The sequence below is a fragment of the Aythya ferina genome (assembly GCF_964211825.1).
Source record: "Aythya ferina genome assembly, chromosome: Z".
NCBI lineage: Eukaryota > Metazoa > Chordata > Aves > Anseriformes > Anatidae > Aythya > Aythya ferina.
The window spans coordinates 71673638-71691216 of NC_140299.1; the positions used below are offsets into that span (position 1 = coordinate 71673638).

The window sequence follows — 17579 nt, forward strand, 5'->3', positions numbered from 1 at the left end:
ATTCAAGATGAAAAAATTGCCTTGTGGAATGTAGCCTTCAGCTGAAATGAAGGATTTGTTTGTTATCTCTCTTGTCATCTGCCTGAGCTTATCCTAGCATGTCTCTGATTGTGAGGGCTCGGCTGCTAACACACACAAAACTTATTTTCACTCCATTTAAAAATGTTTCATAACAGTTCCTTTTTAAATAGCATTAAAAAATCTTGCTATTCTCATCATAAGTGCAGGCTGACCATGACACCTCCTTTGGTCTTTTGAGTAGGCTTTTACTTCAGGTGAGAAGTTTTTGTAAGGATGATTTACAAAAGATATCTTTGTTTTATTAGGATCTTGTTGTTTAGTTGGTATTGTGATTTCTTCTGATTTTTTTTTTTTTAAATCATCAGGGTGGGTTTCGTAATGGATATGTAAAAAATATGGAGGGAACAGAGTCAGGCTCTGACAAATGTCTTTGACTTCCAGTGAGATTTCTGAATCTAAGATCTGAATCTTCTATAAAACTTTTTGAAGGAAAAATGATACTATATTGCATAACTGGGAGCATTAAGCTAAGGATTTCTGTCACTGGAAGTAATTCAGATTGTGAAGGCCAAAATGCACAAAAAAAAAAAAAAAAAAAAGCCCAATTCTTTTTCCCAGCTGCAGTCTGTCTTCTCTGCTTAACCAAAGCTGTGCTGAAACTTTGGGAAAATTTGTCCTATAGACATACACCAGTACCACCATAGTGTACCAAACCTAGCTTAGGGTGAAATTGTGTGGGAGAACAAAACTGGACCTTTCTGCTCCAGCGGGTGTTCTGTGTTTGGCAGCCATGGAGATCCTGCAAAAAAATTAGGGCTGCCTATTTAATTTCTTGTTTTATACTGCAATTAAGCCCGCAAAAAGGTAACCTGAAATGGAAACAGGTAATGAACTGTGCCTGCCTTACAACCTCGTATAGCTGGAGATGTATAGCTGTGCAGTTAGAGGTCTAATTACAGCATCATTCCTTCAGAGGACTCAGAGTTTATACACATAGATGAGATCCTCTTGAGCCTTCTCTTCGTCGGGCTGAAGAGTTGTACCTCTTCGCCTCTCTTCCTATGAGAGATGCTCCAGTCCTTTTGTCACCTCTGTGGCCCTGCACTGGACTCAGTCCAGGTAAGTCCATGTCTTGTAGTGGGAAGCCCAGGACTAAGCACAGCACCCAAGGTGTTGCCTCAGTAGTAGTGCTGAGAAGAGGGAGGGATCACCGTGTTTAACCTGCTGCCCGTGCTTTTCCTCTTGCAGCCCAGGATACTGCTGGCCTCTTTTGACAGTGTAAATGTCAAAGTGTCAGACTTCACTGAAGTCAAGGTTAACTACTTCCATTGCTCTCTCCTTATCTACCAAGCTAGTCATCTCATTGTAAAGACTACCAGTGATTTCCCCTTGACTACTCCTGATCAGCTTTCTGTCCTTCACGTGGTTGGAAATGCCTGCAATGAGAATTTTCCCCATCACCTTCCCAGGGAGTGAGGGAGGCTGCCTAGCATGTAGCTCCCCACATCTTCCTTGTCGCCCTTTTTGAGAACAGGACTGATGATCACCAGCCATCAAGAACCTTTAGGAGTCTCCATGACCTCTAAAAGGTTATCAACGATGGCCTCTAAGTGCCATTAGCCATCTCTCTCAGCACTTGCAGGTGTAACCTTTCAGATGCTGTAGACTTACATATGTCCAATATATTGAAGTGCCTCTGATCTGGTTGCTGCAGAAATGCTCCTTGCTTTTAACAATGGATGGCTGTCCCTCTCTTTGAAAACCCCTTGGGATATCAAGGCTGATAGAGATTTGGAAACGCCGGCAGCTGTGTTGGGAGACAAAAGGTGGCTCTCTTGTGAGTGATAACAGAAGGTGTAGCAGTGAAAATCAGCATCTGTAAAATCTCCCAGAAAATAATCTAGTTGTATATGCCCTTTGACTCTTGTTCAGAAAGTATTTCTTGTATGAGAGACCCATCTCTTGTGGACAATAGAAAAAGACAGGATGGAAACATAGGTTACGAATCAAATCACAAATCAAGGCAGAATGACTTAAAACTGAACACTGCCTTCCTGTAGTATAGGTGATTATAAAAAGTATTGAATATTGAAGATGAGGCATGTACAGATTAATTAGAATAGTTAGACTTTTTTTTTTTTCTCATTTCAGTGAGTATAATGAAAATTCATATAAAACCATACTTTCATTTTCATAATATTTTCTCCTTGAATAAAATGGCAGGAGCCATATCTTTCTTGTATTTCTGTTTTGGCTCTGCTGGCTGCTGCGTGTCCCCAGCATGCTCCTTTATAACATATAATTTCATGTGATCTATATCTAAATCACCCACGTGTGATCTAAAAGCTGGGCACTTCCACCATCAGCTCTGTTCCCCTAGGACTGAAGTTTTAACTTGCAACCTGTTTCTCGCAATGTGAACCCAAAGGGTAAGGAGTGCATCTTCCGTGTGAACTTCCAAAACACGCTGCTGAGCAAAAGGGACACTCCTTTCTTTTTAGACTTTCTTTTTGTTAATTCCTGGTGACAAAGAAAGGAGTGTAAGGACTCTCAGCTGTGGTCTCCAGCTGCTAATGCACCCAAACAGCCTCTGCTGGCTTTGGCAGATGGTTCCTTTTTATCACTGCATCTTTAATGGCCCACTTCCCCTTGTTGGCCAGAGACAAGCAACAGCTGTAAAATCATCTAATGGTACTTAAACATACCTATTAAACTTTCCATCTGTGTACCACATTTGAACTCTGCACGCTGCCTCATTGCTAACAAGAGAGACAGCCACAAAGAGCCCAGTTTATATTTTATTTATTTTTTAACATCAGATGATGTTCACAAGCAGATTTTGAATTGTCTTTTTGCTTTAAAAATGTTCAGTGTAATGCGGAAGCACAAAACATTATGAATGCTGACTTTTAGCTTTGATGGTCTCAGAGGAAAAAATGAGCGTGGAGTAGCTTGTGAAATATCAGTGCAGTATTTACTTCTGCCAGAGTTATCAGAAATTATTACTAATTAGAGCATGCCATTTTGTGAATGCCAGACTTTAGAGACCTTTGAAGAAACCTTGCTTTCTGGATGCTTCAAGTGCAGTGGAGGCAGCACATGGTACAGGGCAATGAACAGTCTCTGAATCCTAAGCCTGTACTTCTGGTGGCAAAAAAATTGTAGGGGTGTAGTAAAAAAGGAGAGCTGTGAACACCTCCAGGGATGGGGCATCCACAGCCTCTCTGGGCAACCTGATCCAGTGCCTCACCACCCTCTGAGGGAAGAATTTCCTCCTAACCTCTGATCTAAATCCCCCCTCTTTTACTTTAAAACCATTCCCCCTTATCCTCTCAATATCTGATTGAGCAAAGAGTTGCTCTCCATCTTTTTTAGAAGTCCCCTTCAAGTACTGAAAGGTTGTAATGAGGTCTCCCTGGAGGCTTCTCTTCTGTAGCTGAACATCCCCAGCTCTGTCAGCCTGTCAGGAGCTCCAGCCCTCTGACCAGCTTTGCGGCCTCCTCTGGACTCGCTCTATCCACACCCTTCTTGTGCTGGGGGCCCCAGAGCTGGATGCAGCTCTCCAGGTGGGGCCTCATGAGGGCAGAGCAGAGGGGCACCGTCATCTCCCTCGAACTGCAGGTCACTCCTCTGTTGGTGCAGCCCAGGACGCAGTCGGTCTTTGGGCTGCAGGCACCCACTGCTGGGTTGTGTCGAGCTTTTTGCCCACCAGAGCCCCCAAGGCCAAGCTGAGGGCTGCTCTCAGTGAGTTCCTCTCCCAGTCTGTGCTCATGGCTGGGATTGCCCCAACCCAGGTGCAGCGCCCGGCACTGGGACTTGTTGAACCTCATTAGGTTGAGGTGGGCCCACTTCTTAAGCTTGTCCAGGTCCCTCTGGATGGCATCCCTTCCTTCAGGTGTATCGACTGCACCACTCAGCTTGGTGTTGTCTGCAAACTTGCTGAGGGTGCACTCGATCCCACTGTCTGTGTCGTTGATACAGATACTAAACAGCACCGGTCCCAGGACAGACCCCTGAGGAACACCACTCACCACCGCTTCCACCTGGACATGGAGCCATGGGCCATCGCTCTCTGGGTGGGGCCTTCAAGCCAACTCCTTATCCACCGAAAGGTCCACCCTTCAAACCCATCTCTCTCCAATTTGGAGACCAGGATGTCATGTGGGACCACGTCAAAGGCCTTGCAGAAGTCCGCATAGATGACATTGGTCAGTCTTCCCTTATCAACTGATGCAGTTATAAACTACCTCACGTCGCCTCCTGATGCGCAGGGAGGTTTCTTGGTTCACAGCTGAAGTTCTGATCGAGCTGTGTAACAATGTACACAGGATTTTCCCCATCTGCTCATTGTTCTTTATAAATTTTTGATGAACCACCGTGAAGAAAGCGGTCTCTTGATTGTGATACAGTTATGCAGTTTACATACTAAAAGCTACTTTTGCAATACTAGGAGTGCAGATGATAAATGCATGAATTATTGGCTGGAAAGGGAGGCAAGGGGGAGGAGTAAATGGTTGAGATCTTGCACTGTGGGACTGCTGACAGTCAGCCGTGGAGTTCTGCAGCCTTACGTGGGGCACAGAAGAAAAGCTGCAATTCTGCCATTGTGTAAAACCCTGCTTCTCCCATGGCTGTTTGTAATCTCTGTGCGCAGAAGAGAGGCATGCAGGCCAGCAGGGTTTGGCGCAGGCACATCGGGCAGTGTCTGGCAGCTTACTGCTGTTTGGTGGTGATGCCAGGCAGACAGACACGCTTCCCAGCTCGGCACGGTGTGCCAGCTCTGACTGCAGTTCATCAGGAAACAGGCTGGGTGTACGTACCCTAACAGTAGCAGAGTATGCGAGCGAAGTGGCGAGGTAGGTGGCAGTAAGTGCAATTCATTTGCTGTCCCCATGGGGTGTCTGCCTGGGCTGTAAGTTTTAGGGAAGACAGACAGATTGATGGGTGTTAAGCTGAAAATCTCTGTTAGATGTGACAGTGTAATGGATCTTTTGAGTTATTAAAGTAGTGGTACACTGAGTGCAACAGCTTTTTTTTTTTTTTTTTTTTTTTTTTGTAATACCTATCAGCATTATCTGTGTTTCTGATACTCATGTTAGACTTTCAAAGGAGGTAATAGATAAGAAATGTTATAATGCTACACAGAGAGATGTTTGCAGTAGCAGGGAATCCCATGTAACTTGTACTTGTCACCTCATGTTGTGCACTAAGATTACTTTAAGAAGCTTTGCAATTTTACAAAGGTAAGTCTTCAGCTGCCATCACTCAGCGCAGCAGTTCCTCCAGTTTTACAGGGACAAAGCAACCATCTTGTTAAAGAATTTATTGGACTTCTTGAAGGACACCTGCCCCTTTTGATGTGTTCAGTCAGGCAATCTGTTTTGCCACTGTAAAAGACAGATGATAAGAACATTTGTTTGATTGATTAATTGTTTTGGGGGAGGCAGTGTTCTTTTTTTTTTTTTGCTGGGACATGTCCAAGCACCAATCATAGGAAGTTTTGTCCAAAATAAATCATGGGCTTGTGTACAGACTAATTTTGTCACTTCTGGAGGAAGAACTGTCCTTTGGCATTTTATGTGGTATCAAAATGGGAGCTCCAAAGAGTCTTTGCAAAAGCTTAATGTGGAAAGTCTCAATGCAGAATAATTATTCTTGTTCTTCCCGGGGCTTTTATTTTTTATTTTTTGTGTAGAATTACAATTCTCCTTTTTCCAAATCCTGTGATGGGAGCAACCTCATTTTTTTTCTTTCCTTTTCTGAGTGAGGTGCATTTATCTACACGGATCACCCAGAAATCATAAACCTTTTATTTTCAGTGGATTGTAGAAGCAGTTAAATTTCATGGCAATTTCAGTATGCACAATAAGAATAAGCTCATGGAATCATTTGCTGCCTTGCCAATCCTCACATTCAAAGTATGTAAACCAGACCCAAAAGCACTTATGAAAAATTACTGTTGGTTAGTTTTTTATGTCTTTTGTCAGACCGAGATGTTCACAGTTTCTAAACAGATTTCTGGAATTGGCAAGGTGCCACAAACATCTCAGCTTCAGGGAATGATGCAGCTTTTATTCTAAACCAAAGCTTCCTGCTAGGAAGGAAGCGAAAGTGTTACAGACTATATATGCTGCTTCATGATCTATGCACAGGGAGAGCTTCCTTTTATTTATATTTAATATGCTCTTCCCTTAGCCTGGTTGCAAAGCAGTACTCTCCACAGCAGTGTCAAAACTTTTGTTGGGACTAAATGTGACTCATTGTGGGTCTGAAGGAGCTCCAGGTGACACCATCGCAGAGTTTCTGGTAAGGGACAGTCCTTAGAAAATTCCAAATGGATGAACACACGGAGGGGGTCAGTGGGATGTCTCTGCTCTTCAGTCATCTTGCATGAGAACTCACTCACAAGTTAAAAGGCAACCTTCAGTCTGTCTTTAATAACAGCAAAAGAACACATTTTTTAAACAATTTTTTTTTTTCGGTATTTTGGATACCATCCTTAGTGTTCCATGTTTCAGACTTTTCAGCAGAATCAAGAAGACTCACACATTGCAGTTAACTTTGCGATACGTCTACTTGTGTATATGTGTGTATAAAATCACCCCAATGTTTCATACAACCGAATGATTCCCAGAGTTTACGTGCTACAACAGAAAATATGCCAGTGTAGGAGCCAGTGTAGGATGGCACCGTAAGAGTTTCCCATGCTCACTAAAAGCAGCATGATCTCCTAAGCTCCTGAAGAGGTTTGGGGATGAAGTCAGTTGCTTCTGAATGTCTTGCAGCCTTCGCAGTGTTTGGATGCTCACCAAGCAATTAGCTTGGTCAGTACTTGTCCAGGGAGCAGTCCCACTGAAAAAGTTCCCTGAATCAGGACCAGGAGTGGCAGACTCTGTATGGTGACGCTTTCAAGGAAAAAATAAACAGGCTAGCTCTGACCTCATGTCCATGGTGAGCAATGCAGTTGTATCCATGGGGTTCAGGGTAAACTTAGCTCAGTTTACTTAACCAGAAATTTGGAATTTCCAAAGTCAGTCAGAATGTATAGGAACATGCCGTCCATACTGACACAATGCTGCTTTTGAAGATTTTTTAATATTTTATCATGTTTCAGTAACACAGAAGGTGTTATTTCTGGGAAATGAGTGAATTCCCAACCATAGTAAAGCCAGAAAGTATGACTTGATACAGAAATTACTGAGTGAATTTCTGTGCCCTACATATTGAAGAGCACTGCACGCTGCAGCATCGATCTATTAGGGGCAAATGGAGTCCCCTCTCTCTTCCATACCATTTGTATTCTGCCCAGGCTTTTACCCTCAGTGTAGCAGCTCTTTTGAACACAGTCTGTAATAATTATTTTTTGAATGCCAGTGTATTTCCCAGCACAGATCCATCCATGCTCAATCCGAGTGCTGGACCACAGACACTCCTCAGTAAGTTTCTCTTTTCCGTAGAGTCAGGTGTTAGTTCTTAAATACTATACATTAATTCCCTGCCAGATCCCTACTAGCAATTAGATCTCAGGGAATGCACATGCCTAAAGCATACGTTGTCTAAATGAGCAGTTGCTTAGTTGGTATTTGTAGAAATCTCGTTCTGAAGGTTAAGTGGTCCTCTGTGTATTTGCAGGTTGAGGCACTGTATTGCAGATGTGTAGCACATCACTGGGTCTCTTCCCATCCTTCCACTTTGCATGCTGAAGCCTCTTGCAGCGCACTGACAGAGCATACTATGCTACTGTTAAAGATTAAATATTTTGCTCACTGATTTTCTCTCATCCTGACCAGGATCTATGCAATCCAAATAGAGAAAGTCAAGTATTTGGTCCTTGCAGACCGTCAGTTTTATCTCATTGCAGTTACTAGCAATTAATTCCCTGCTCTGAAAATACGTGTGTGTGCTGACATTTATTGTTCTCCGAACAGTCCTACTTCCATGACCACGCTAAGCTTTTGCTTTCAGTAGAACTACATCTGCTTCTGAGTTCATTTCGGAGAGAGGAGGAAAGAAAAAGGCACAGAGCCTCGAGCATGTGATCTCAGGACCCAGTTGGTCTCTATCATGCATCACAGGTGGAGTTCTCCAGTTGTAAAACACACTCTGAACAAATTGCACCCCATTAGACATTATTTCCATAACATTCAGCTTCCTGGAACATCAGTAAAGGATCAGTTGTCAGGCTGCCCCATTTGCCAGCATGAAGACCTAGAGTTTTAAGAAACATTCAACTGGAAATCCTCACTGGGGCGAGAGGAAGCTTCAGGCAAGTAGTATTGATGCTGTCTTTAGGATTTTAGGAATCAAAAGTTTAAACAGCTGTCTTGTGAGTAAGCATGAAGAAAATAGCATTATTTTTTTTTAATGATTTATTCATGCTTTTTGTTCCATGGAAGAGACAGGTTGAGCCCAGCACCTGCAGATACTCTTCAAAATACAAAAATGAAACCCTTTTGAAGGTCTGCTGCAGCTGCTTGACCTGTCAGACCTGTGCTAGTGAGTGCATGCCAGTGAAATGAATCTGTAGTGGCTTAGAGCTCCCTACCCAGTTCTTGGTTGTCTTTTTTTTTTTTTTTTCTTTTCAGAAATGCACAGCAGACGTGACTCCAGGTGTTAGCGTAGTTCTTCTCTTCAGCAGCACTGTCAGGTGCAAGTGCTCTGAATCTTACCTAGCTCATTGGTACTCGTATCCTGAACAAGGAGACTCAAAGCCTGCAAACACTGCAGAGGTGGCAACTGGAACCTGTGCTGTTGTCTGCCTCTGGCTTGGAAATGTCTCAGGATAATGGCTGAGCCAAGACCACGCTCTCTCATCATCCTGCCTTGCAGACAGGAAATTTTAGGTGTCCAGATACATAAAGCTGCCAACTCTTTGTCAGGTTTTACACACAAGTTTTATCTATACTTCCACATCTTAGTCTGCTTTCCAGCTATGTTAGTTACAGCGTGACCGTATAAATCTCCGTAAACCTAAAAGGTGATTGATGTTGAATACCATATGAACAGTGGCAGAGATCGTGTAAACTTACATTAAACATATAGATAAAAACATATAGACATATAGACTTTAAAAGAGTAGACATAAGATGAATGAATGTTTCCTCAGATGATTAATGTTAAACAGATAAATCAGTCTCTTCAGCAATAAAGAGAAAAATGTTTAGTTCTGTTGCTGAACTACGGTGATTACCCTTGCTAGACTAAGTGCACTTAGTCTTACTGTAGGTTTCTAAAGCTGTGCTAAAAAGAACAACAACAGAAAAAGCACTATATACATCACTTTCAGTTAAATTGTCCTCGCCTAATAAAATCAGCATGGGGATCTGAACAGCTTAAGATCCGACCAGTTTAAGATACAAGGTAAAAGGAAATGCAGAAGGGTAAGTGGTATCTATTGTGTGTCTGTGAGATGAAATAGAAATAAATGGTCTTTACACACAAAAAAAAAAAAAAAAAAAAAAAAGGATTTTATTAATTTGTGTGGAAAGCAGATACCATAAAGAGACATACTTTATGGTTTTGGTTTTGCCCTTCTCTAGGCTTTTCAATTATGAATCTTAAGGTATATTGAGTGTTTTCTTCTACATGAAATAAAAGTAATGGAAGTTGGAAAGAGAGCTTCAAGGGAAGAAAACAAAAGTAAAATAATCTTTGCCTTATTTTCCTTTCAGTTCTATGGCATTCACTAGGCATTAATGGAATCGCAGAAAATGTTTACAGGCAGTTTTCAAGACCCCAAGAAGAGTTCATGCAGCTGTAGCTGTTGCAAAGTAGAAATGTTCTTTATATATTAGTTAAATGGTCTGTCAGTGGCTCCCATTCTGATGCTGCCCATTATTAGTGGGGTCTGAGGTGTTTCTGCTAAAGGTAGTGTTCAAGTCTGTCAGAAATCTTTCATATTTCAGGCAGTGGTGAGCAGGAATTGAACGCTGGAGGATGAGTTAGGGAAGGATGCATTAACCATGTGAAATGTCTTTTAAAGAGAAACTTACTCTGCTGAAATCGGGGTGCATCCCATTCACATTTGAATTTGGTAATGCAGCAAAACAACTTATTTTGGGGCAGGTATGTTTTAAATTACTACTTTTATTTGTTACGTTTGAAAAGTATTTGTCCCGTGGAACATTTGATTGTTATTGATATATGCTCATTAAAAGCTTTGACCAGTGCATTAATCTTGCAAAAGTATTCGGTTAAGGTCAAGTTAATGCAACTTTTGAAATTAATTCTGTAATTCTCCTTTGCTAGTGATGTTAAAATAATATTATGCTGCTTAGCTTTGTAATGCTTTAAAGGAAGGAGGATACTCTTGCTCACTGATTCTCCAGACCCATTTTCAGTGACATTGGCTGTAAAGTTTCATTAAATTTCCAGGTACCAGCCAGAGCCCCAGGCATTTCAAGAGACAGATCTCACCTATTTATGACCTATTGAAAAAATTACACTGGAATTACACTGGATCCAAAACCTTTTAGGAGTTTTTTTTCACAGGCTTCACAGGGTGAGCATGCATGGCTGTGTTTGTGTGTGGAGTTGTGCTTGTAGACATAACCTGAAACCTTGTGTGTGCAGGTAGAGCTTCGGGTAGCACAGTCCTCTGTGAGAGTGAAGTCCAGTGTGCTCTGGTTCCTATTCCAGCAGGACGGAAAATGGGCTTCCTTTTACCTGACAAACATGTTACTGCAGAAAGCAGAAGCACTCCTAAGAGCAGGACTTTACCCACATCAGTTTGTGTTTACAGGGGAGGAGGGAGGTAGGGAGGGGGAGGCTGACCTCTTCTACAGAGGCAGTTCCAAGAAAACAAGAGAAGGAAAATTTGGGAGCACGGAGAGGTCCCAGTGGAGCAGGGGAAGGGGCTGGGGACAGTGGGGGCAGCATTGCTCAGGCTGCAGCCTCAGACCTGTGTGCAGGTGAGGAAGGTCGGGTTGGTTGCTGTCTCTTCAGCTGGTGGGTCCATTTGATTTTACAACTCCTTCAGCAGCTGTAACAACAGAGTAGTAAAAAACATCTGTTATGTTACCCCCGGATGTGGTGTTATAAAAGCACGAGTAGTTAAAAGCAGTTTGGGAAGCCCTGACGGACTCTCGCTTGCCAGCTTGCGGATTTCTCTCCCAGGACGCTGGGCTTCGCTCGAGGCTGCTCTGTTGTAAGTCAGGGTTAACCTGAGCAGAGTCAGGACCCGGATTTTGTTCTGCTTTCACTTAGTTTTTTGGACCAGGACTGGTCTCCCACTGAATTTCCCTTGCATGCTGCTGTTTTATTCTCTTTCCCTGTCTCATGGGAGAGAGCTGCATTCTGCATTCTCTGCGTACTGCAGAGAAAAATCACTTCATTAAAACTTACAAATCTTTTTTTTCCAAAGAACTGTCAATATACACTGAAGATACCTTTGTGCAGGTAATTGACTCCTAGCTCAGCTCAGGTATCAGAGGATCAGAAAATGGTTTGCCCTGGGAGAGACACAAGGGCTGTGATCTGAGCTGTTTGTGCTCTGAACATTTCTCAATGGTCCCCTGGAAAGGAGCTGAACACAGCCGTCATTCAGAGAGCAAACATTGCTTTAGTGATATTAACCATGTTGACCTTTCAGATCCAGTGACTTGTTAACGTCGTGTCATGTCGTAGGTTTGGGCAGGTGTAAGGCCTCTGCTTTTAGTTAGATGCTGGCACACAGCGTGTGCTGGGGACAGCAGGCTGTTCGGTCTCAGTGCTTCTCCAAGAAAGACCACGCTGCTTGCTGCTTGCAGTAATGCTTCACATTGCCTCTTCGTACTGCAGCAGCAAGCCCAAGAGGGGCCCTCGGAACAGCCTGTTCTCGTGAAATAAATGGGAGACCAGAATGTTTGTGTCCTGAAAATATCAGAAGTTAATAACAAAAATGAAAGCCACGCTGGGCGGTGATGTACTCAGCATGGGATGCTGAAACCACGTCATTACCCACAAATTGTCAGGCTGTGGTAGGTGCTGTAGGGACGAAGCTGTTAACAGACCTGTGCCAGGTGGGAAGGAAAGTTTTTCCAGCGATGCCTTAGTCAGGCTCCAGTGTTAGTACCTTCTTTTTTTCTAACACTGACTCAGCAAGTTGCTAATCTCTCTTTTCCCACCCTAAGCTGTCACATGTTACTCTGCCAAACGACTGCAATTTCTGCCCCAGAAGTGGCTGCCTTTTGTTGATCTGTAATATAGCCACCGCTAAGGCAGGGAGAGCCATGAATTACTCTGATGCATCTCCAAGCGTGTTTTAGACTGTGTATATATTAATGCCATACACAGTTGTCCAAATGCGGAGCTCCAGCAAATCTCATTTTGTTTCTATGGTGAAGGTGGCTCTTTCAGGGCAGACAGATGTGTTTGATGAGTTGCGCTGTCACACAAACATGATTCGGCTGCTTTTTATGGCCCTTGGTTTCCTTATTGCCTTGTGGGCCTGCAGATCTGCCCTAATGGGTTTCTTGGCCCGTTTGTTGGCTGTGGCAGAGCTCACCTTGCCTGGGACAGGCAGCAGGAGGGCGTCCAGTTCAGGTGGTTTGTGTACTCAGGTATTTGCCTGCCTCTAAGACACCTGGTGGAGTTAATTAAATGGCAAAATGTGCTGCCATCATCCTTTTGTTGGTGTACAGCAGGGGAGAGAGCTGCTGGATGCTTGGGCAGTGCAAAGAGTCAAACGATTCTCTGATGTGTGCCCTTTTCCCCTTAAACAGCCCTTTCTAGAGCACCTCATCAGTACCTTTAGTTAGTGGCAACACTGCTTAAAAAAAAAGATAAGAACACCATTTATCTTAGAAAGCCATGTCATGTAAGAGTGTTTTCCTTTCCTCTGGTGTGAAAGCAGAAAGGAGGTCAGTATCAGGAGCATGTAGGTGCATGGCAGTCTAGTTTATCCCTAGTGTTGTGCACCCTGCCAGCTTATTTAGGTGAGGAACGAAGTCCTGCAAGACTGATGTTGTTTTCGTTGGCACTTGACACAGACCCTTCCTTGGGTAACACAGTGAGGTAACATTAAACATCTGCTTGGATTGGGATAGGTGTTTTTGCAGCAAAGTTTCTAGCCACCACTGAGGGCATCTTTTGCAAATTTTTGTACTTGGGGCTGGGGTAGGAGGAGGAAAACGCAGAGGGAGGAGGCTGTTGGTTTCTGATAACACTGCTGTCTCTCTCTGTTATTAAACTGAAAAACTTCCGACTTTCCCAGTGTGGCATGCTTTTAAGCAGCATTTGCAGTAGTATATTATCCGTCTTTTTGCTGATGGAGAAAGGAGCCCCCCTACTTTTCCCATATGTGTGTTTAAAAAAAAAAAGAAAAAAAAAAAAAAAGGATGAATTATGACTGTGGCCTGCTAAAGGACCTTAAAATGCACGGTGCTATTTCTGTGCACAATTGCCAAAGGGCTTACCATCTTCCCTTGGGTAAAGCGAGTCTTCAAACCGCACAAACACAGAAGGTCAGAAGTGCTCGTGGATCTGGCATCACGGAAGGTTTAGCTGGGGCTGCGTTCTCGTTGCAAGCTGCCGGCAGGAGCGTGAGCCAGCCCAGAGCCGACGGCAGCGTTGCAGGCAGAAAGGCCGAGCAGCACGGCCTGTTCCTCAGCGCCAGCTTCCTGCGACTGCATGGGTTTTTCCTCTTGCCTGGAGAAGAAAAAAAGGCAGCAAGGAGAAAAATGCATCGTGACTCGCTTCCTGCGGTGCTCACCTGCTTCTGGGGGAGGTCATTGCACGTACTGGGGTGAGGGGAGTCACGATGGTTTTGTGTCAAAGGAAAGAGCCTCTTTGACAGCTGCATTCATCTCAGGCCTTTAGTCACCCTCTTTTATCCCTGCCTGATTTAGTTTCTTTAACATCTGGTCTCTTATCTCTTTCTTGTCCCACCGATATTCTGTGTCACACTAAGAACAGGTTTTGTGTTGACAGGGCTTCATCACAACATGAAAACATCTCCATGTTTTAAACCAACAGGCCATTAACTCACTGGTGGACACTGCACAAGCCTTTTTAGCAGATGCAGTAACAATACTGCTTTTCTAGAGTGAGTTTCCTGAGAGGTGGGCCTTGACAGTGTTTGCTGTTGCCATGTAAGTGGATTACTCAGAGAAATGAGACCACAGGCCAGTAGTGTCAACACTGGGCTAAATGTCCATTTGGTGGAAAGGGATTAGGTCTGGAGGCTCATGCAGGCAAAGGAACAAATCTGATGACAGCAAATTAAGAAAGGTAGAGAAGAGAAGAGGCTGACCCCTAGCTCCCAACACCTTCCTTTCAGGTAGCTGCAGAGAGCAATGAGGTCTCTCCTGAGCCTCCTCTTCTCCAGACCAAACACCCCAAGCTCCCTCAGCCGCTCCTCACAGGACTTGTTCTCCAGACCCCTCATCAGCTTCGTCGCCCTTCTCTGGACACACTCCAGGGCCTCGATGTCCTTCTTGCAGTGAGGGGCCCTAAGCTGAGCACAGCACTCGAGGTGCGGCCTCACCAGAGCCGAGCACAGGGGGACGATCACCTCCCTGCTCCTGCTGGCTGCACTGTTCCTGACACAACCAGGATGCTGCTGGCCTTCTTGGCCACCTGGGCACACTGCTGGCTCATGTTCAGGCGAGCACTGACCAGCACCTTTCCTGATCCTTTCCTCTGCACGGCTGCAGTGGTTTTACTCGGCTGGGCAGCTGGCTCCACCACAAGCGCTCTCTCACCCCCTCTCCTCAAAGAGGAAAGGGGAGAAAATACAACACAAAGAGGTCGAGGTTGGAGATGAGAATGGTTTAATGAAAGCGAGGGGGAATGGGGAGAAAAAGAAACAAAAGAAACAACAACAAGGCTGTGCAGAAGCAGAGAGAGAAGGAAAAAAAGGTTATTCTCTACTATGAGCGATGTTCGGCCATGTCCTGGGAAGCAGGGCCTCAAAACGCGTAGTGGTTGTTCAGGAGGACATGCTGTACCTGTCTATCCTCCACTAAACTGTTTTCCATTTGCATGTATAACCCTGAAGAAAAGGAGCACTGCAGCAGCACTGGGTCTTAGCCTGCAGAAGAATCAAGGCTGACAGTTCATGCATCCAGAAATATCCAGAAATACTTTTATTTTTTTTTTCTCAGCAAATAGCAGCTAGATTAAAAAAAAAAAAAATCACTGCCATCTCTGTATTCCTTTGCCTTTTAATAACATGGTTTAGCAATCTAATTTGGTGGTTTTACATTCTGTCCCTATCACCTTGCAGATATGGAGACGGTCATCTTTCTTGGAAGCACTCAGACTTCAATACTTGGACACTGATTTTTTTAATTCTTTTCAAATATCCAAGAAATAAATTAAGAAACACAGACTGCATGCTGAAAAGGACTTGGGGGGGGGGTGAAGGCAAAGGCTACTATTGCTCAGCTGAAGGACTGTTGGCTCCTCAGCAAGTCAAGGATCTAAATCTAAGCTAGTCATTTCCCAAGGGTCACTGGTAATGATTGCGCTCGGTATTTGATTTATTTATAACAGTTGCAGTGGGAAGAAAACATTAGGCCAAATTCTGACCTCAGAGTATAAATCTGGAACCAGCTCACTCTGACTTTTCAAGTCTTGATGGCATTACTTTGGGTTCAATTTGCTGTAACTCAGTTCAGGATCTGTTCTGTTGTATTAGGTATGTTTTTTTCCTTTGAGATGGCATTTCTGCCACCCTTCTTGTCTAATTTCATGGACTGAAAGGATCTGCCTATTGCCAGTCTGATGTCTTGGGCTTGCTTTTGGCAGCTGTGGCAGCAGTGGGACCTTCTTCATTACAGTGTTGTTCTTGCCAGCCCCTGGGGATGGACCTGCTTGTTCTGCACTTGGGGCGTGCATGTTTTGGCCTAGGAAACTCTGCCCTCCTTGCTCAGATCAGCTTGCAGTGACAACATCAGGAACCGTCCCTGCCCCATTTTTTTTAATTGTTACATATTTTTTAGAGGGCATCTTTAAAATTCTGGTTTGGGTAGATCAACAAAACTGTAAATCGGGCTGCTGATATAGCTGTTCCTGAAGAAATGTGATCCACCTAGTTAACTAACTGGTGTTTCTGTTACATCTTTTGGATATATTAATTTTGCCTTTGGAAATGACAACTCACTTTTAATAATCCAGGTGTTTGGCTAATTGTGTGGGATTTTGATTCAAATATTGCCAAGACAGCTGTACCTACTGTGATTTCTGTAGCTTAGAGGTGTCTAAGCTCATGGCTTGAGCATTTAGGCCTCCTCCTCCGTGGCCTGAGATACTGACTTTGGCTTTGAGATGAACTAATTCCTACAATTAGATGTGACAACCAAAAGCAAATGTTTCTGAAGGAGGTAAAGTAGGTGTGCTCCAACAGATGCAGTTATTTCTCTGGACCCTAGTTTGTGCATCAGGAGCAAGAACGCTGGGCTGCGTCTTTGAAGCTGCCCGAAATTATGTCAGAAAGATTTGCCTCCAATGAGCCAGCACAGGCCAAAGAAACCAAGGCACTTTGGCACGTCATCTGTACCTCAGCGATGGCAAACATGGATGTAGCTCACGGATATCCTGAGCATTTCTGTTAAATGAATAGTAGGAGTGAACTCTGCCCTCCAGTCTTGTCCTTCCCACTTTCCATACCTTGTCCCTCAGCGTGGTAAACTGAATTTCTTTAATTGACTGTACATTAGTTCTGCTTTGCTGGCCGTTGTTACTGCTCAGGAAACGTGTGAGAAAAAGAGCACCAGAGCTTCCTTGATGGCTCTCTTGATTTCACACGCTCAGACCTTTACTCCTGCGTTTGCTGCAGACTAGGGTCTGCGGTCTTGCTGTGCTTGTTTGTGCCGTACTGTGTGTAGGCTGCTGTGTGCATAGCATAAAAGGCTGTTTCATTTTAGTTTGAGGGAATGTTAGGCTCCTCCAGATGACTAAGGAATTATTTGGATTAGTTGGGCCTAAACATAGTTTCTGCTCGGACCTACTCCTACTTGGCATGGAGTGTACCTTTAGGGTCTGCACACAGGACTGACATCAGGACACATCTGAGTGCTGAGACTTCCCCACTTGTCTGTTAAGATGCATAGTGCTGCTCACATCAGCCACAGATACACCTCACCCTGTGATACCGACATGCATGGGACCAGGGAGTCCAGAGTAAGGTGTGTTTTCCTCTTGGGACCCAGAGCGATACAGCCACAGCTGATAATTTAGTTAAAATTCTCTTTTAAACATTGAAATTCTCACTGTATGTCCTCATAATAAAAATTCACCAACTGAGTATCGAGGAGTATAGAGTATTGAAGAGTATTGAGCAATATGTAAGAGGATACTAAAACTTTAAAACTATAAAGTTTGTTATAATGTTAATTTAATATCTCCATCTTCCTTCTGCAAATAATAAACATTTTCCTTGCTGAGAACATGAGCCAGTCTTCCAGTGGTTATGGAGCTGATAAGCTATGAGATTTTTTTTTCTTTTTTAAGAAGTAATAACTACAGTTATGTAGTTCAGATCTGACTAACACGTGGAATATAACTGAAAAATCAGGAGGATATGCAAAAAAGCAAAGTAGCGTTGGAGTTTTGAGGATGACACTGAAGTCATCATG

The 17579-nt window shown here is 43.8% G+C and overlaps 1 protein-coding gene across 10 annotated transcripts in view; it reads left to right on the plus strand.

Annotated features, from left to right (window-relative positions):
• MOB3B (MOB kinase activator 3B) overlaps positions 1–17579 on the plus strand; it is a 98405-nt gene that overhangs the window by 63368 nt on the left and 17458 nt on the right. The gene's annotated exons all lie outside the window — the stretch shown is intronic.